This window comes from Equus caballus, chromosome 10, assembly GCF_041296265.1.
Source record: "Equus caballus isolate H_3958 breed thoroughbred chromosome 10, TB-T2T, whole genome shotgun sequence".
Classification (NCBI taxonomy): domain Eukaryota; kingdom Metazoa; phylum Chordata; class Mammalia; order Perissodactyla; family Equidae; genus Equus; species Equus caballus.
In genome coordinates this window covers 35552148-35574051 of record NC_091693.1, presented here as the reverse complement: position 1 = coordinate 35574051, position 21904 = coordinate 35552148, and the positions used below count along the sequence as shown (strand labels likewise).

Sequence of the window (21904 nt, the reverse complement as noted above, 5' to 3'; positions counted from 1 at the left end):
CAGCTGTGACTGGCACTTGGTTCAGGATGGGCTGGCACATGACATCGGCACGGCTGAGACGTGACTCAGGCGTGGCTCACACTTCATGCAGGCGTGGCTGACACATGACTCAGGTGAGGCAGCCATGTGCCACAGGCGTGTGTGACATGTCACATGGGTGTGGTTCACACATGTCTCAGGCATGGCCTTCCTGTGGTTCAGGGGTGGCTGGTGCAGGGTTCATGCATGGGTGGCAGATGGTTCAGGTGTGGCTGACATGTGACACAGGCATGTGTGAAACATGTCCCTGGTGTGGCTCACACATGTCACAGTCATGGCTGACACGTGACTCAGGCAGGCATCGCACAGGATCCATGTGTGGCAGACATGTGGTCACGCGTGTGTGACATGCTGAACAGGTGTGGCTCCCACGTGATTCACAGGTTGCTGAAACGTGGCTCCTGCATACTCAGTCACGGCAGGCACGTGGCTCACGCATGGCTCAGCTGGGTTTCATGTGTGGCTCCCCTGTGGTTCATGTGCGGTGCAAGCATCGATCATGTGTATTTTATAGGTGGTTCAGATGTGCTTCAAGGGTGTCTCACATGTGGTTCATGCGTGCCTCACACATGGTTCGGGTGGAATTCAGGCATGGCTCACGCACGACTCGTCTGGGTCACAAACGGTAGAGGACAATTTCACACGTGGTTCAGATATAGCTCAGCCATGGCTCACACGTGATGCAGGCGTGCCACAGCACTGGCTCCCACGTATCTGACACATGATTCAGGCTTTTGTCATGCTTGGCTCACACATGGCGCAGGAGTGGCTCATGCATGGCTGTGGTGTTGCTCAGGCGTGGTTCACATGTGTTTGTGGCATGGTTGGCACGTGGTTCAGTCATGGCAGGCAAGTTGTGCCAGTGTGGCTGACACATGCTTCAAGTGAGGCTGACCTGTGGTTCAAGTGTGACTGGCACTTGGTGTGGCTCCCATGTGACTCACAGGTTGCTGAAACGTGGCTCCCGCATACTCACTCATGGCTGGCACGTGGCTCATGCATGGCTCAGCTGTGTTTCATGTGTGACTCCATTGCGGGTCATGTGCGATTCAAGCATCGAACATGTGTGTTTTACAGCTGGTTTAGATTTGCTTCAAGGGTGTCTCACATGTGGTTCATGCATGGCTCACACATGGTTCGGGTGTAATTCAGGCATTGCTCACACGACTCTTGTGGGTCACATATCGTAGAGGACACTTTCACCAGTGGTTAAGGCATAGCTCAGCCATGGCTCACACATGATGTAGGTGTGCCACAGCACTGGTTCCCACGTATCTGACACATGATTTAGGTTTTTGACACGCATGACTCACACATGGCTCTTGAGGAAACAACAACAAAAAAACTCAATAACTTAACTTTACACCTCAAGTAACTAGACAAATAAGAAACCAAGGCAAAAGTTAGTAGAAGAAAGAAAATAACAAAGACAGAGTGAAAATAACTAAAATAGAGGTAGAAAAACTGTAGGAAAGCTCAGTGAAAACAAGAGCTGGAACTTTGAAAAAGTAAACAAATCGAGAAATTATTAGCTAGTCTCACTGGAAAAAGCTGAAAGGACTCATATAAAGTCAGAAATGGGGGAGGAGACATTACAACTAATACTGCAGGAACACATAGGATCATAAGAGACTACTATGAACATTTATATGCCTACAAATTGGACAAACTAGAGGAAATGGAAAAATTCCTAGAAACATACAACCTATCAAGACATGAATAGAAAATCTGAACAGACCATGTACTACTAAGATTGGATCAGTAATTAAAAACCTCCCAAGACACAAAATCCAGAGCCAGACAGCTTCACTGGTGAATTCTACAAGACATTCAAAGAATTAATACCAAATGTCTTAAAACTCTTCCAAAAAATAGAAGAGGAAAGAACACCCCCCAAATGCATTTTATGAGGCTAGCATTAACCTGAGCAAAACCAGGCAAAGACACAAGAAAAGAAGTACAGACCAATATGCCTGATGAACATAAATGAAAAATCTTCAACAAAATATTAGCAAACTAAATTAACAATATATTAAAAGAATCATACACCATGATCAAGTAGATTTCTTCCAGGCATGCAAGGACAATTCAACCTCAATAAATCAATCCACGTGTTACACCACATTAACAAAATAAAGGATAAAAATCCTATAATCATTTCAATAGATGCCGAAAAGCATTTGACAAAATTTAACATTCATTTATGATAAAAACTCTCAACAAAGTGGGTGTTGAGGGAAAGTACTTCAACATGATAAAGGTCATATATGACAATCCTACAGAAAACATCATACTCAATGGTGGAAAGCTGAAAGCTTTTCCTACAAGATCAGGAACAAGGCAAAGATACCTACCCTCATCACATTTATTCAATATAGTATTGGAAGTCCTAACCAGAGCAATTAGGCAACAAAAGTAAATAAAAGACATCCACGTAGGAAAGGATGAAGTAAAAGTGTCACTATTTGCAGATGACATGATATTATATGTAGAAAACCCTGAAGACTCCACCAAAAAATTGTTAGAACTAAGAAATGATTCATAAAGTTGTTGAATACAAAATCAATATACAATAATCTGTTGTGTTTCTATACACTAATAATGAACTATCGGAAAGAGAAATTTAGAACAATCTCATTTGCAATTGTACCAAAAGAATAAAATATCTAGGAATAAATTTAACCAATAAGGTGAAAAACCTATACACAGAACACTATAAGATATTGATGAAATAAATGGAAGAAGACACAAATAAATGGAAGGATATTCTGTGTTCCTGCATGGGAAGAATTAACATTGTTAAAATGTCCATAATACCCAAGGAAATCTGGAGATTCAATGCAATCCCTATCAGAATTCCAATGGCATTCTTCAGAGAAATAAAACAAACAATCTTAAAATTTTTATGGAACCACAAAAACACCCAAACAGCCAAAGAAACCTTGAGAAAGAAGAGCAAAGTGGAGCAAATCACATTCCCTGATTTCAAACTAGATTACAAAGCTATAGCAACAAAACAACATATTATTGGCATAAAAACAGACATATACATCAATGGAACAGAACAGAGAGCTCAGAAATAGAGCCCCATGTATATGATCAATTTGTTATGACAGAGGAGCCATAAAATACAAAGAGGAAAGGATAATTTCTTTAGTAAATGATGTCAGGAAAACTGGACAGTCACATGCATAAGAATAAAAGTGGACCACTATCTTACACCATATGCAAAAATTAACTCAAAATAGATTAAGGACTTGAATGTAAGACCTGAAACTGTAAAACCCCTTGAAGAGTTTTGATGGTAAGCCTTTGACATTGGTCTTGGTAATGATTTTTTGGATTTGACTTCAAAAGCAAAAGAAACAAAAGTAAAATAAACAACCGGGACTATATGAAACTAAAAATCTTCTGCATAGCAAAAAAAAAAAAAAAAAAAAAAAAGAAAGAAAAAAATCAACAGGGGGCTGACCCCATGGCCAAGTGGTTAAGTTTGTGGGCTCCGCTTTGGCTGCCGAGGGTTTCACGAGTTTGGATCCTGGGTGTGGACATGGCACCACTCATCAGGCCATGCTGAGGCGGCGTCCCACATGCCACAACTGGAAGGATCTACAACTAAAATATGCAACTACGTACTGGGGGGATTTGGGGAGAAAAAGCAGGGAAAAAAAGATTGGCAACAGTTGTTAGCTCAGGTGTCAATCTTTAAAAAAAAATCAGCAAATGAAAAGACAACCTAGTTAATGGGAGAAAATATTTGAAATTATATATTTCATAAGGGGTTAATATCTAAAATATATAAAGTAAACAAATTACTCAATAGCAAAAAACCCCAAATAATCCAGTTAAAAAAGGGCAGAGGATCTGAATTGATGCTTTTTCAAAGACATACAGATGGCCAACAACAGGTACATGAAAAAATGCTTAACATCACTAACCATCAGGGAAATGCAAATGAGAACCACAATGAGCTATCACCTCATATCTCTTAGAATGGCTATTATAAAAAAAAAGAAATAACAAATGTTGGCAAGGATGAGGAGAAAAGGGAACCCTTGTGCACTTCTGCTGTGAATGTAAATTGGTGCAGCCACTATGGAAAACAGTATACAGGTTCCTCAAAAAATTAAATAGAACTATCACATGGTCCAGCAATACCACTTCTGGGTATTTATCTGAAGAGAATGAAAACTTTACCTTGAAAAGATATATGCATCCCCATGTTCATTGCAGCATTATTTACAATGGTGTAATGAAGATATAGAAGCAACCAAAGTGTCCAGTGATGAATGAATAGACAAAGAAAATGTGACGCACACACACACTCACAGTGGAATATTATTCTAAATAAAGGAGAATGAAATCTTGCCATTTGTGAAAACATGGATGGACCTTGAGAGCATTATGCTAAGTGGAATAAATCAGAGAAACATAAATACCACATGCTCCCACTTATATGTCAAATACAAAAAAAAAACTTACAGAGGACAGACTGGTGGTCATCAGAGGTGGTGGATGGGGGATGGATGAAATGGGTGAATAGGATGAAAAGGTATAAACTTCCAGTTACAAAATAAATGTCATGGGAATTTAATGTACAACATGGTGATTATAATTAACAATACTGTATTACATATTTGAAAGTTGCTAGGAGAGTAAATCTTAAAAGTTCTCATCACAAGAAAAAAAGTTTGTAAATACTTATGGTGATGTATAGTAACTAGACTTGTTATGGTGACCATTTCACAATATATACTAATATCAAATCATTATGGTGTACATCTTACACCAATATAATATGTCAATTATATCTCAACTTTAGAAAGTGTGCATTTTCTTACAAGTATACCTCTTGGCAAAGTAAATATCATAATTTCACCTCAAGTAAGGTTGGTGGGGCTTGTTTCAGTATGGAAACATCTGATCCCAAACTGTTCTTGCTTAGGTACTTTTCTTGCTCTCTTAGCAGGCTACCCCACATTTCTAATTGTTTAGGCTCTTATGACATAGGCAACACAGGAGACCTCTTATCTATAAGCAAAAGATGTCTGGTAGGTAGGAAGGATTAATAACTCATAAAGCAGCAGTATGGAAAGTGACATTCCACACTTTTTTCCACGTAAAATGTTACATAAATTCCAAACAGGGTAAACAGTTTAGTATAAAATGGAAACCAAATATAGCCAGCAAAAGAGAGCAAACAAGAGTAACATCAGCATCATGGCGAGTGAGTAATTCCTTTCCTCTCCTCTCTAAGTTACAAAAAATCAAACACCCATTGACCAACAGAGGATCCCTACACAGCACAAAACGATGCCTAAGAGATCCATGTATCTATACCTGAAAGTGGGTGAACTGGACTCCCCAAGGCAGTGAAACTAGGGGAGAAGCCCACTCCCTCTTCCCTGGAAGAAGCCATGCATAACATGTATCCTCATATTGGCACATGCACTTGCAAGCTTTTGTTGTGGGAACAAAAATAGCACGTACCACTTGGCCCCTGTCTGTCCCCCAGTGTTCCTCAGCAGACCCAGCACACATACCTGCAAATAGAGACTTCAGGAACCAAAACAGAAGGTGCCATTTTGTCCCTACTCCTCCCTCAGTGGATCTATCTCACTCAAGTGTGAGCAGATGCTGTGGGAGCAAAAACAACAGGCCTCTATGCCAGTTTCAAAGTGGATCTGTCCTGTGCACCTGTAAGCAGGGGCAGAAAAAATAAGGGAAGATTGCTCTCTGCCTGACCCCCAATGGATTCAGCATGCATGCACCCTCCTCCTCCCCCAGCAGTGGCCAGGTCTGTCCAACAGTGGGGACAGTATACAAAACTTGGATTTTACCAACAGGGTTGGTGTGCCTTGACCTGAGTTTTCAAAACAACATCTGGTGCCACAGAGCAGAAGCTGCACAGGCAAGCAGTTAAAACTGCTTCTCCTGGCTTAGCCCCTGCCCCCAGCAGAGGCAGGTGGAACCTGGGACCAGAAGCATCAGGAACCACTGACCCAGACCCCAGTGGCAGCACCCCTGACACTGGTCCACCAGCAGTCCTTGGGTCCCTGGGCCCCTGGCAATGACACTGACACCTGTGAATCCAGCACCCCTGTCAGTGGTGAAGCAAGTACCCCTAGAGGACCTGGGAGCAGAAGCACAGGTGGTGCATGGGGCAGCAGCACCTGAGCCCAGGGACAGCCCAGAGAGAGCCAGTGGAGTAACACAAGACCCAGGCAACCCTAGAAGCAGCAGAAATGCTCACAGCCTGGTGAAATCAGTGGAAGCACCTGAGACTGCAGTGACATCATAAGCAAAAAGGCAAGAGAAACCTCAGAAGCACAAGTGACACTAGGGGTACACTGATGACACCTCTAGTAGAGGCAGTGGAGGGTGGAAACTGCAGGCTCTCAAGTACAACCAGAGCAGCTCAAAACCAAAGTAACCTAAGAAAGGTAGTTAATATCACAAATGTGCCAGCAGAGTATGAATTAATCAAGTACCATGAAGAACTATAGTAACACAGCAGAACAGAAAGAAAATGACAACTCTCAAAACCCTACTTGAAGTCACAGGAGATTACAATCTAACTGACAGAGAACTCAAGATAGCTGTCATGAAGAAACTCGACAAGTTACAAGAAAACTCAGAAAGACAGTTCAATGAGCTCAGGAATAATATTAATGAACAGAAGGAGTACTTCACCAATGAGGTAGAAACTCTAAAGAGAGAGAGAGAGAAACAGAAATTCTGGAGATGAAGAATATAATTGAGATGAAAAATAACGTGGAAAGCATTAAAAATAGAACAGAAGATAGGAGGGAATTAGTGACCCTAAGGACAGAAATCTAGAAATGATTCAGGTGGAGTAGGAGAGAGAACTAAGGTTTATTAAAAATAAAGAATTTAGGAAAAGTAACATAAGAATAATAAATATCCCAGAAGGATAAAAGAGGGAGAAAGCAGCAGAGAGCTTAAACAAAGAAACAATAGTTGAGAATTTTCCAAACCTGGAAAAGGAACTGGACATATAAGTACATGAAGCTAATAGAACTCCCTAATTACCGCGATACAAAAAGCCCTTCTCCAAGGCATATAATGTTAAAACTGTCAAAAGACAACGACAAAGAAAAAATATTAAGGGTAGCAAGAGAGAAGACAATAACTTACAAAGGAACCCCCATCAGGCTTTCAGTAGATTTCTCTGTAGAAATCTCAAAGACCAGCAGAGAGTGGACTGATATATTCAAAATGCTGAAAGCCAAAGTCTTTCAGCAAAGAATACTCAATCCAGCAAAATTATCCTTCAGATATGAGAGAGAAATAAAAGCTTTACCAGACAAACAAAAGCTGAGGGAGTTCATTGCCACCAGACCTGCCTTACAAGAATTGTTGAAGGGAGGCTTCCCACCTGAAACAAAAAGGCAAAGTATTATAAAGCTTTGAAGAAGGAGGTAGACAGACAGAATCAGAAAATTGCAACTCAATATCAGAATAGCTTAGGAAACAATAACATAAATGATGAAGGGATAGAAAGCATCAAAAATAACTGTAACCACTTCAATTTGGCCACAAACTGAGAACACAAAAGAGAATAATTTCTGACAACAAAAACATAGAAGGAGAAGAGCAAAAGTATGTAACCTACATAAGCTAATGAAGATTAGAGGCTATCAGAAAAGGGACTACCTCATCTATGAGATCTTGTATACAAACCTCATGGTAGCCACAAAACAAAACCTCAGAACAGACTCTCAAATTATAAATACAGAGTGAGGAAAATATCACAGAAACCCACCACACTGAAATGGCAGAAAGAAATTCAAGGAAAAAGGAAAAAATGAAAATATAGAACAAACAGAAAACAAAAGAAATATTGCCCAATATCGCTGATGAACATAGGTGCGAAAATCCTCAACAAATTATTAGCAAATTGAATACAACAATTCATTAAAAATCATACACTACAATCAAGTGGAATTTACTCCGTGGATGCAGGAATCTTTCAACACTGGCAAATCGATGCAATACACAAAATTAACAAAACAAAGAATTAAAATTACATGATCATTTCAATAGACAGAGAGAAAGCATTTGACAAGATCTAACATTAATTTATGATAACTCTAAATAAAATGGATATAGAAGGCAAGTACCTCAACATATTAAAGGCCATATATGAATAAAAACAGTAATGTTGTAGCATACAAAACAACATAGAAAAATCAGTTGTGTTTGTATACACTAACAGCAAACTAGGAAGAAGAGATCAAGAATATAATCTCATTTAAAATCACAACAAAAAGAATAAAATACCTAAGAATAAACTTAACTAAGGAGGTGAAAGACCTCTACACTGAAACTATAAAACATTGTTGAAAGAAATGAAGACACAAAGAAATAGATGGGTATCCCATGCTCTTGGATTGGAATAATTAACATAATCAAAATGTCCATACAACTCAACAACAATAAAAATGAACAACCCTCTCAAAAAATGGGCAGAGGATCTGAAAAAACATTTTTCCAAAGAACATATACAGATGGGCAACATTCACATGAAAAGATGTTCAACATCACTAATTCTTAGGGAAATGCAAATCAAAACCGCAATGAAATATCACCTCATACCCATCAGAATGACAAGAAATAGCAAGTGTTGGAGAGGATGTAGAGGAAAGGGAAACCTCATACATTGCTGGTGGGAATGCAAACTGATGCAGCCACTGTAGAAAACAGTATGGAGATTTCTCAAAAAGTTAAAAATAGAAATAATGTACGATCCAGCTATTCCACCACTGGGTATTTATCCAAAGAATATGAAAACAACAATTCTAAAAAATATATGCACTCTTATGTGGGTCGTAGCATTATTCACAATAGCCAAGAAGTGGAAGCAACCCAAGTGTCAATCAATTGATGAATCAACAAAGAAGATGTGGTATATATATGTAATGGAATACTACTCAACCATAAAAATGATGAAATTGTGCCATTTGCAACAACATGGATTGGCTTTCCGGGTGTTATACTAATCAAAATAAGTCAGACAGAAAGAGACTGTTACCATATGAGTTCACTCATGTGTGGAAGATAAACAACCCATAGAGAAGGAGAACAGATTAGTTGTTACCAGAGGGGAAGGAGGTGTGGGGAGGACAAAAGCAGTAAAGGGGCCCCTTTTGGAAGCTAGTATACTAAGAATTTATCCACTTATCCTGGGTTATCCAGTTTGTTGGCGTATAACTTTTCTAAGTATTCTCCTATAATCCTGTGCATTTCTGTGGTGCCCATTGTAATTTCTCCTCTTTTATTTATTTGATCCTTATTTCTCTTTTTCTTAGGGAGTCTAAGCAAAGGTTTGTCTTTTTTTTTTTTTTGTCTTTTTGAAGATCTGTTAGTTTCATTGAGCTTTTCTGTTGTTTTTTAGTCAGTATTTTATTTCTACTCTTATTTTTATTATTTCCTCCCTTCTATTGATTTTGAGCTTTGTTTATTCTTTGTCTTGTAGTTCATTTAGGTGTAATGTTAGATTGTTTATTTGAGATTTTTCTTGTTTTCTGAGGTAGGCCTTCATTTATGTTAACTTTATTCTTAGTACCACTTTCATTGCATTCCACAGATATTGGTACATTGTTTTCATTTATTTCTGGGTATTTTCTTTTTTAAAATTTCTCCTTTGATTTCTTCATTGATCCAATAGTTGTTCAGTAGCAAGCTGTTTAGTCTCCACATATATGTGACTTTTCCAGCTTTCTGCTTGTAGTTGATTTCTAGTTTCAAATCATTGTGGTGAGAAAAGATTCTTAATATAATTTCAATCTTTTTACATTTAATGAGACTATTTTTGCTTCCCAACATATGGTCTATCTTGAGAATGTTCCATGTGCACTTGAGAAGAATGCGTATTCTGCTGCTTATGGATGAAACATTTTATATACTATATCTATTAAGTTCATCTGGTCTGTTTCATTTAAGGCTGAAGATTTCTTGTGAACTTTCTATCTGGACAATCTATCCATTAATGTAAGTGTGGTACTAAGAGCTTCAGCATTATTGTTTTTCTGTCAATTTCTCCCTTTATATCTGTTAATAATTGCTTTATATACTTTGGTGGTCCTATGTTAGGTGCACATAAGTTAATAAATATTATGTCTTCTTGTTGAATTGTCTGTATCTTTATGTAAGGCCCATCTTTGTCTCTAGTTACCTTTTTAATCTTGAAGTCTATTTTGTCTGATATGACTATGGCTACACTCATTTTCTTTTGTTTGCCATTTTCTTGGAGTATCAACTTTCCATCTCTTCTCTTTGAGCCTGTGTTTGTCTTTAGAGCTGAGATGGATCTCCTGGAGGCAGCACATTGTTGAGTCTCAGTTTTTAATTCTTCCAGCCACTATGTCTTTTTTTGTTTTTGGTTTTTTAATTTAACATATTTTTTTATTTGAGTTAATAATAGTTTACATCATTATGAAATTTCAGTTGTAAATTATTTCTTGTCTGTCACGACATAGGTGCTCCCCTTTGCCCCCTGTGCCCAATCCCACCCCTCTCCCTTGGTAACCACTAAACTGTTTTCTTCGTCCATGTGCTTGCTTATATTCCACATATGAGTGAAATCATCTGGTGTTTTTCTGTCTCAGTCTGGCTTATTTTGCTAAGCATAATTCCTTCTAGGTCTTTCCATGTTGTTGCAAATGGGATGAATTTGTCTTTTTTCCAGCTGAGTAGTATTCCGTTGTATACATACACCACATCTTCTTTATCTGGTCATCAGTCAATGGGCACTTGAGGTGCTTCCATGTCTTGGCTATTGCGAATAGTGCTGCAATGAACACAGGGGTACATATGTTACTTTAGATTGTTGATTTCAAATTGTTTGGGTAGATACCCAGTAATGGGATAGCTGGGTCATATGGTAGTTCTATTTTTAGTTTTTTGAGGAATCTCCATACTATTTTCCATAGTGGCTGCATCAGTTTGCATTCCTACCAGCAGTGTATGAGGATTCCCTTCTCTCCACACCCTCTCCAAAATTTATTATTTGTAGTCTTAGTGATTATAGTCATTTTGACAAGAGGAAGGTTGTATCTTAGTGTAGTTTTGATTTGCATTTCCCTGATGATTAATGACGTTGAACATCTTTTCATGTGTTTATTGGCCATCTGTATATCTTCTTTGGAAAAATGTCTGTTCATCTCCTCTGTCCATTTATTGATCAGTCTGTTTGTTTTGTGGTTCAGTTGGGTGAGTTCCTTATATATTATGGAGATTAAACCCTTACAGGATATATGATTTGCAAATATTTTCTCCCAATTGGTGGGTTGTCTTTTAGTTTTGATCCTAGTTTCTTTTGCCTTGCAGAAGCTCATTAGTGTGATGAACTCCTACTTATTTATTTTTTCTTTTATTTTTTTACAGATACACTTGGTGTGTAACTCTCCACATGGCATCTCTGACTTTGTCATTGATTTTTGACAGTTTTATTATCATGTGTTTTGAAAAAGGTCTTTTTACATTGAGATAATTGAGTGTTCTACTTGCTTCATGAATTTGTACATATAGTTTTTTCCCCAGGTTTGGGAAGTTCTCAGTTATTATTTCTTTAAATAATATCTCTGTTTCTTCTCTCTTTTCTGCTTCTTGGATACTCAACAGTCTTCTGTTGACCTTTCTAATGGAGTCAGATAATTCTATCAGAATTTCTACATTTTTAAAAAGTTTTATTTCTCTCTCCTCTTCTACTTGCATTATTTCTAGGTTTATTTCATCAAGCTTGCTAATTTTCTCTTCCATATGATCTGATCTATTTCCAATGTTTTCTAATGCCTGCTTCATCTCACTTATTGAGTTCTTCAGCTCCAGAATTCCTATTCAGTTCGTTTTAGATTTTCAATCTATTTGGTAAAGTATTCCTTCTGTCCATTGATTTTTTTGCTGAGCTCATTGAACTATCTTTCTGAGGCTTTTTGGTAGTTTTCTGAGTTTCATCATGAAAGCTATTTTGAAGTCTTTATCAGATCACAGTCTTCTGTGACTTTATGTTTCATTTCTGGAGAGTTGCTTTCTTTCTGTGATGTCATGGTACTCTGGTTCTTTGTGGTGCTTGCTGAGTTATTCCTCTGCAAGCACATTTGTTGTAGCAAACATGTTTTTTATTTAGGTATAGCTTCGTTTTGATTCAAATTTCTCAATAACTTGCAGATTAGAAGCTTTCCTTTTATTTTTCAGTAGGTGGTGCTATAGCACTAGTTTTTGGTTTCTCTTACTTGAGCTGCCTCTGGCTATATTTAAATATCTGCATGTTCTACCCTCCACTGCCTCTATTTTGCATATTGCTGTATCTCTCATCATCACTGCCTGCACTTCTGTGGCTCACTGATGCCTTGCTGTTTTTTGTGTCACTGTGGTCACTAGTTTTGCTACCAGAAGCATGGGAATGGCTGACACTTTGACCACATCCAGGACCACTTGAGTCAGAAGCTCTGCCACCATGGATGGGGGAGGAGGGAGCTGGGTATGTGGGGCACCATCTCAGCTATTGCCAACTACTTTGTGGTCACAGGCGCCACTGCAGTTGGGATGTAAATGTCCTATATGTATCTTTGCCACTGCTACCCATCTCTGAGCCACAGCTGGGAGGCCTGGATATGGGGCTCCATTTCTGTATCTGCCTCTTCCTCCTGTGGCTAGAGGTGTCACAGCAGCCAGCTGGCTGGAGCCACACATGTGGCTCTGTTGCTGTCCACCAAGTCCTTTAGGGGCTAGGGGTGGCTGATTTAGTTGCCACGGCTAGATATCTGGAATACTGGGCTCTGCCTCTGCTGTTCCTTCATTTAGCTTCCTGTATGTGCTGAATCCACCCTCCTTTGTATGTACTGACATGTATCTTTCTGGAATTCTGAAGTGTTGTGTAATGTAGCCTTTGTTGATTTATGGATGTTTTACTCACTGTAGATTGTCACTGGAGACACAAAAGTATCCTGTTATGACACCATGATGATGACATCTCCCTGCACTTTCATTTTCTAATCATGCAATAAGCCTTCCATTAGAGGAGAATAAAAAAATGGAGTTTCATGTATTATTATGAATTATACTGTATATTTCATATTAGTCCACTTAATCATAAAATCAAATTAAATGAATCTCTGAATTCAAATCATCAAGCTATCACTCTTTAATCTAAAGATGATGAGTAAGATGTTTACTACTTTGACACTATAGAAGATCAAATTCTTGCAGGTAAGATTACATTTTTATTCTACTTAATAGCTAATATTTATTAAGTTGATATTTTGGAAAGCTAAAGAATTTAGTTAGAATTAGTTATTAAATTCTTAAAGATATTTCTTAATCTGACTTGTGACAATATATCATTTTTTGAAGAATATTTAAAAATATATCCAGATTTATCAAATAAATCTCTTAAGTATCTGTACATGTGAGATATATGGAAAACTCTGGGGGATAGAAAATATATTGTCATTGTTTCTTCTTTAAAGACCCATCATTTCTTCTAGGTGGGAAGAGGACAGAATTGAACACCTTAAAGGATTAGAGATAATGAAGTGGGTTGCTATTTGAAGCTAACCATTACTCAACAGGAATTCAGAGAGAAAAATGATCATCCTGCCCTGGAATTTCCGCAAGACCATAAAATTTGTCACTTATTTGTTTATCCTTCCCTTTTCTTCTGCAATTTACCAATAATTACAGATGATTCAAGTGGTCAAGTAACTTCTGTCTCTATTTTGTTATTTCTACTGCCATCATCTTGAACCATGGCAATATCTTACTAAATGGTATCTTTCATTCATTCATTCAGATCGCCCTACTTTATCCTAAATATGCTTGTGAGGCATTCTTCCTAAGTATATCCTTGTTGTGCAAAGAGCACCCTTCAATCTAGTTACTTAGCCTGTTGCACAATGTCCTTCTCAATGGGTGCCTAACTTGCCCATGTTCACAAAGCGAGTAAGTCTAAAGCCAACTCATCCCTTGTCACTTGCTTCCAGAACCCACATAGTTATTCAAAACACCATGCTGTAATCACACATTGATTTGTTTGTCTCCCATGAGGCTAACTTCCTTTAGGGTGTCAATAGGCCTGGGTCTTATTCACCCCATGTCCTTAGTGGTATGCTATCATCCAATGGTCACTAATGACCTGTTAATTAATTTGGGAAAATTCTATCTTGAAAATGGTGTATTAGTCAGGATTCAATCTGGAAAACAAAGCCTACACCAGGTAGTTCAATAGGGATATATAATAGGAAAACTCACTCCAACTGTCTTGGAAGCTTACTATAAAAGTAAGCTACAAACTAGATATTTAAGCAGTAAACAAAGGACATTAATGTAAGCTCAAAATTTACAAATTATTTATACATGGTACTCAACTTATAATGGTTTGACTTACAGTTTTTCAAATTTACGATGGTGCAAAAGTGATATGCATTCAGTAGAAACTGTACTTTGAATTTTGATCTTTTCCTTGGGTAGTGATATGTGGCATGATACTCTCTCATGATTCTGGGCAGCTGCAGCAGGCTGAAGCTCCTAGTCAACCACACAATCACCAGAGTAAACAAATGATACTTTACAGTGTACAGCGTTGCCAGTGTTTTTTGATGAGTACCCATACAACTGTTCTGTTTTTCACTTTTAGGATACTGTTTAATAAATTACTTGAGATATTCAGCACTTTATTATAAAACGGGCTTTTTGTTAGATTTTGACCAACTGTATGCTAATGTAAGTGTTCTGAGCACATTTAAGGTAGGCTAAGCTTTGATGTTCAGTAGGTTAGGTGTATCAAGTGCATTTTACACTTACAATATATTTAACTTATAATGAGTTTATTGGAATGTAACACCATCATACAATGAGGAAGGTCTGTACTATTGTCAAGTTGATAAGAATAATACGTTCCCTTTTCTTTTTAAATATTAAAGATTTTAAGACATTTTTCCACAACCCAAGTAATAGCTTTACCATCTTGGTTAACATTTCCTTTTTCAACAAAAAGATGCTAGTGTCCATCACTGTTGTAAGCACTCATTAAAGTAGATATATTGGCTACTCTGTTTTGACTGCACAGATATTGATATACCAATATTTAATTCTCTGTGTTCTATTTCCCCAATGTCTAAGATACTTAGACATTGAAAAGACTAAAAATAATTAGAAAATATTAAAAATTAAGAAAATACTAAAATAAATAGAGAATTTTTGTAAATTAGAATGTCATTAGGTTAACATACAAGAATTAATATACTTGATATGTGCAAACAAAAACCAGTTTGAAGACAGAAGATTCCTATTGCAATAACAAAATAGAAAAGAAACAATTAATGAATAAAAAAATATGAGGACAGTCTATAAAACTCTGAAATGCATTGAAAGAAACAAAATAGATTTAAATAAATGGAATGACAAACCATGTTCTGATTAGTAAGGTTCTAGATAAAAAAGATCAGTTTTTTCTAAACCAATTTCAAAACAAGCCCGTATCCATAAATATATGGCTGAAGTTTCTGTCTCTATAGTTATAAAAATAGAATAAACAAGCAAGAATTTAAAAAATTTCTAAAAACAAAAACAATGAGTGAGCTAGTCCTATCAGCCTTAAAATAGACTCTAAAGGGACTTTAATTAAATCTTATATTGGGACATGAAAAGAAAGACAGTAAAGAATAGAAAGTTTGGAAATAAACCCAGTTGAATAAAGAAATTTAATGTATGATGAGGGTGACATCTCAAAAAAGTGAGGAACAATAGATTTGAAAAGAATTAGCGTGAGAAAATTGGATCTCTTTTGTATTGTATGAATAAGGAAAAAACACAAATGGATTAGATATTCTTGCTTAAAAAATAAAATTATAAAACTACTAGACAAAAACACAAGTGAATTGCTATGAGAATAGAATAGAAGAGGAAAAAACCTACAGCATTCTGGACTCACAAAGCTAGTACTTTTTATGGGATCTGATATCTGGCAAGAAGTGTTTTTTGAAGTTAGTCTGGCAAGGCTCTCCTAGTTTATGTTTTGTGATACTGGTGCTTCAGGCAATAAGTAATTTTATACACTAAAATAATTTTCAATACCAACAAATGATAAATGATGTATAAAATAAAATGTATTTAAAAGTCCACTTGAAAAATTCATATGGGGCAAGAAAAGACCCCGAATTGCTAAAGCAATCCTGAGAAAGAAGAACAAAGCCGGAGGCATCACAATCCCTGACTTCAAAACATACTACAAAGCTACAGTAATCAAAACAGCATGGTACTGGTACAAAAACAGGTGCACAGATCAATGGAACATAATTGAAAGTCCAGAAATAAAACCACACATCTATGGACAGCTAATCTTCAACAAAGGAGCTGAGGGCCTACAACGGAGAAAAGAACGTCTCTTCAACAAATGGTGCTGGGAAAACTGGACAGCCACATGGAAAAGAATGAAAATTGACCATTCTTTTTCACCATTCACAAAAATAAACTCAAAATGGATCAAAGATTTAAAGATTAGTCCTGAAACAATGTCTTCTAGAAGAGAATATAGGCAGTACACTCTTTGACATCAGTTTCAAAAGAATCTTTTCGGACACCATAACTCCTCAGATGAGGGAAACAATAGAAAGAATAAACAAATGGGACTTCATCAGACTAAAGAGCTTCTTCAATGCAAGGGAAAACAGGATTGAAACAAAAAACCAGCCCACTAAATGGGAAAAAATATAAATGTCCAGTTGAGTCCATAAGATAATAAGAGAATACTCTAGGGATTAAAATCAAGGGAACCCTCAAGTCAGATTGAAATATAACCATGAAGCCTGGGTTCCACTGAAGGGATTGCCTGATAATAAGAATGTGAAATATGAGTTTATGTCAACTGTCTAGGTAAAAGGGAAATATCACAATCTATATAATGCAGAGAATGGAAACTGACGATACCTACATGATGCTGGTACTTTCAGGGTTTTTACTTTAAGATAAAATATGTGTGAAAACAAATTGGCAATAATATTAGACAGTGGAACAAATCTATTTTATTCTTGATTCTTGATCTGTGTAAGAGAAAAAAAGGACCTGACTTCATCTTTGTTTTGAGTTATATGTATTCATTGTGTATAGTTTGTGAAAACCTAAACAAAGGCTTTATTTTTAAAAGTTCTCAGGGGCCGGCCCAGTGATGCAGCAGTTAAGTTCGTATGTTCCGCTTCTCAGTTGTCCGAGGTTCGCTGGTCCAGATCCCGGGTTTGGACATGGCACCGTTTGGCAAAAGCCATGCTGTGGTAGGCATCCCGTGTATAAAGTAGAGGAAGATAGGCATGGATGTTAGCTCAAGGCCAGTCTTCCTCAGCAAAAAGAGGAGATTGGCAGTAGTTAGCTCAGGGCTAATCTTCCTCAAACAAAACAAAACAAAACAAAACAAAACAATTCTCAGCTATAGGCATAGGCTCCTGGAACAAGTAAATACAAATTTTTCTGTCTACCAATCTACCACAAATCTACTTAGACCTTTCAAGGAGCAAAACAGTTCCACATTGTTTTGTTGTTAACTTTACTATGGCACATAAGTGTCAATAACTAAATTACAAAGTATGTAACAATAATCATCTGAAACAAAAAATTTCATAATTAGAACTGAAGTGATGTGAGATATTGGATATCAGATTAAGAAAAATCACAAATAATTTAAGTTTTTCAAAGAGTAAGTAAAGTGTAGGAGATATGTGATGAGGCATATTTGAAAATAAACAAAATAGAGCAATCACAAATAAAAATTTTCAAATCAAAGCCACAATAAGACATCACCTCACCCTTGTTAGAATGGCTGTCATCAAAAAGACAAAAGACAATAAGTGTTGGTGAAAATGTGGGGAAAAAGGAACCCTTGTGCACTGTCAGTGAGACTGCAAATTTGTGCCGTCACTATGGAAATATTATGGAAGCTCCTTCAAAAACTAAAAATACATCTACCATATTATCCAGGAATCATAATTATGGGTACATATCCAAAAGAAATGAAGACAGGATCCTAAAGAGATATCTCCATTTTCATGTCCTTTGCAGCATTTTTCACAATAGTCAATATATTAAAAAACCCCTAACTGTCCATCAGTGGATGAATGGATAAAGAAGATGTGGTATACATATAGAATGGACTATTATTCAGCCAAGAGAAAGAAGGAAATTCTGCCTTTTGTGAAAACATTGATGGATCTTGAAGGTATTATGCTAAATAAAATATGTCAGACACAGAAAGAAAATATAGTCATGTGCTGTACAATGACATTTTGGTCAATGATGGGCCATATATATAAAGTTGGTCTCAGAAGATTAGTACCACATAGCCTAGATGTGTGGTAGGCTATGCCACCTAGGTTTGTGCAAGTGCACTCTGTGATGTCTGCCCATTGACAAAATCACCTAATGATGCTTTTCTCAGAACATATCCCTGTTGTTAAGCAATGCATGACTATATGGTATTCTATCATTCATATGTAGAATCTAAAAAAAGTTAAACTCACAGAGAACTAGAGTAGAATGTCCATTAACAGGGATTGGGGGAGTGGGGGAAATGGGGAAAAATTGGTCAAAGAGTACAAACTTCTAGCTATACGATGAATAAGTTCTGGGGATCTAATGTACAGCATGATGCTTATAGTTAATAATAGAGTATTATATATTTTAAAGTTGACAAGGGACTAGAACCTTAAATGTTCTCTCCACAAAAAATAAAAAGTAATTATGTGACATGTTGGAGGTCTTAGCTAACATTATTGTGTTAGGACAATAGAAAGGACAGAAATAGACCCACATAGATATAGTGAACGGATTTTGACAAGGGAGCAAAGGCAATTCAATGGAGAAAAGATATTTTCAAAATATAGTTCTGGAATTGGACATCCACATTAAAAAAATGAATCTGGGGGCCGACCCCGGGGCATAGTCATTAAGTTCAGCACATTCCACTTCAGTGGCCTGGGTTTGCAGCACTGGTTTGGATCCTGGGCGCAGACCTACACCACACATCAGCCATGCTGTGGCAGTGATCATATATAAAAAGCAGAGGAAGATTGGCTACAGGTGTTAGCTCAGGGCTAATCTTCCTCAGCAGGAAAAAAATGAATCTAGACAGAGACTCCATATCCTTCACAAAAATAATTCAACATGTATCACAGGCATAAATATAAATCACAGAAGTATAAAACTCCTAGAAGACAACCTAGTGAAAATTTAGATGACTTTGAATTTGGTAATGTTTTTAAAGATATGACATTAAAGGCACAATCCATGAATAAAAGAATTGATAAGCTAGGCTTCATTAAAATTAAATTTTTTTATTCTCCTATAGACACTACCAAGAGAATAAAAAGAGAAGCCACAGACTGGGAGAAAATGTTTGCAGAAGTCATATTTGATAAAAGGCTCTTTTTCAAAATATTCAAAGAAAATGTAAAACTCGACAATAATAAAACAAGCAACCCAATTTCAAAATCTTAGTTCCCAGGGGCTGGCTGAGTGGTGTAGTGATTTAGTTCACATGCTGTGCTTTGGTGCCCTGGGGTTCTCAGGTCCAGATCCCAGGTGCAGACCTACACACTGCTCATCAAGCCATGCTGTGGTGGTGTCCCACATATAACATAGAGGAAGGCTGGCACAGATGTTAGCTCAGGGCCAATCTCCCTCATCAAAAAAATGACAAAAAACTAAGTTCCCAGACAGTAGCCAAGGGCCATCCTAATAATCAGGATTTTCTAATGATAAGAAAGTAGACCTGTTATGTCAACTATATTGTGCAGAGTTAATGAGTAAATGATCTTAAAGATTGTTATACAAATTTATTAAAGAGTTTTACTACTGTAGTTGGGAAGATAGAGAGATGGACAGTATTTTTAACAAGTAAACAGAGGATTCACATTATGTTTGAATACCCAGGTAAATCTCTTTAAAAATGGAAAGGTTTTAAGGCTTCAAAAAAAAGTCAACAGTGTTATGAAAGCATATCTCTTGCAGGCCATATTTTGTAACCACTGTGAAGTGACAATAGAAACTATCAAAGTGTAAACAAAAAGTAATAATATGACCACAAGCTAATTTCATTTAAAACATCCTTTTAAATAGCTTCTAGATTGAATAAAATAGCTAAACTAAGGTTACTTTTAAGGAGTCAGGGAACTGTTAAGTGGAAGCATAATGAAAGGAATCAAAGGGCCTGAATTCAGGTAACTAATTCCACCAATTACTAGCTTAGTCTTACAGGAAATACATGGGTTCTGAACATTTTCTGTCACTCATCACTAAAATGAGCCATTAACACTCACATATTTGTACAAAACATGAATGACTTTCAAATATCAAAAAAATAACCACAGTCAGGGACCCTGGGGTTGAAAGCCATGAGGTTACTTAAGTAGCATGGTGGGGGAGCTGGACAGCTTAGTCACCCTGCCCCTGGTGGCCCATTCCCCACTGCACCTGGAGGCAGCAGAAGCAGCTTGGCAGAGTGGAGAGGGGCCAGGGCTGAGCTTGACAGGCACAGGCCACCTTACGTGCTGCATAGGGAGTAGCTTTGGAGAGCAGTGCAGGAAATGGGAGAGCAACCCGTCTTCACTACACAAGCACATATCTTCCAGATTGACTCCATCACCAAGAACTGAGTGCCAAGAAGTGAGCAGGCAGCCACCATTTCCTACTTCTAGATTCCACAGAAAACAGCTATTGGATCATTAGTTTGTAAGGAGCCAAAGTGATCATAAACAAAACAATCACACTCTATATGACTTTAATCAAAATATCACAGAAGCTTGAGCAGTGAACCAACAGCAGAGCCAATGTGGTGTTTGGTTTGGGTTTTTCCTCAAACAGCAGCTGAGAAACTTTACAGAGAAATTTTAGGAGGTAAATGAAGCTGCAAAACTAGCCAGAGACAAGTCCCAGGAGAAAATCAAAACCTTGAGTAATCATTCCCAAGAATCTGGGTGTGAAACTTCACCTTCTACTGAGGCATCCAGTGTCAATGGGACACACAAGGAAAAGACCTCTCACCTCACCCCTACTGACACAGAGTTGAAGTCTGAGCATGACAAGCTGATCTGTGACATAGAGTGCTGCCAATGTGAAGAAATAGGAGAATAAGCTGCAGACCCTACAGGAGAGCAATGTCTGGCTGACCATGGCACTGCAGGAGTCAGTGGCCAGCATGGAGCAGTGAAAGAGGAAGTTCTCTATCTGCCCTGAAGAGAATGACTGGCTGTGGAACAATCCTGAGGAGTTGGAAGAACAATGCAAAGAGATAACAAAGAGAAGGAGAAGCATACCCAGTTGAAGAAAAGAATTGAGGAGCTGGAGTCAGAACTCTGAGAAAAGAAGATAGAGTTAAAAGACCTCCAAAAACAAAGTAAACTCAGACCTCAGCTCATGTCAGAGTATGAATACATTTCTGAGAAGCTAGAGGCAGCAAAGAGAGATAATCAAAACCAGAGAGACAAAGTGCTTTCTCTAAAGACAGACATTGAGGAAAGTAACTACTGACCATGCCACTTGAAGGCAGAATTGAAGAACTTCTTGAAGGTGCTGGATGGGAAGATAAATGACCTCCACAACTTCTGTGGAGGCCTCTGCAAGCTGGGCAAGGAAAACTAGGGCAGGGCTGAGACCAGGGTACCCTTGTGAGTCCCAAATGTGTGTGTGAGACAAAATAGGACTAGGACATTCTCATTTATGTGTTGCTTCTCTACATGCAGGTGAAGTTTGTGGTGTTTCCAAACGAGTTGCGTCATCCACTCTCTCCTCTCCAGAGTAGAAATCTCCTCATGATTCTCTGGCCTTGCAAGGTTTTGGACAACTGGAAGATTCTGGT

General features: G+C 37.6%; 1 pseudogene; it reads left to right on the top strand.

Annotated features, from left to right (window-relative positions):
* The first annotated feature begins 20633 nt into the window (after positions 1 to 20633).
* On the top strand, positions 20634 to 21687 carry LOC111771732 (homer protein homolog 2 pseudogene; annotated as a pseudogene).
* Positions 21688 to 21904: the final 217 nt, after the last annotated feature.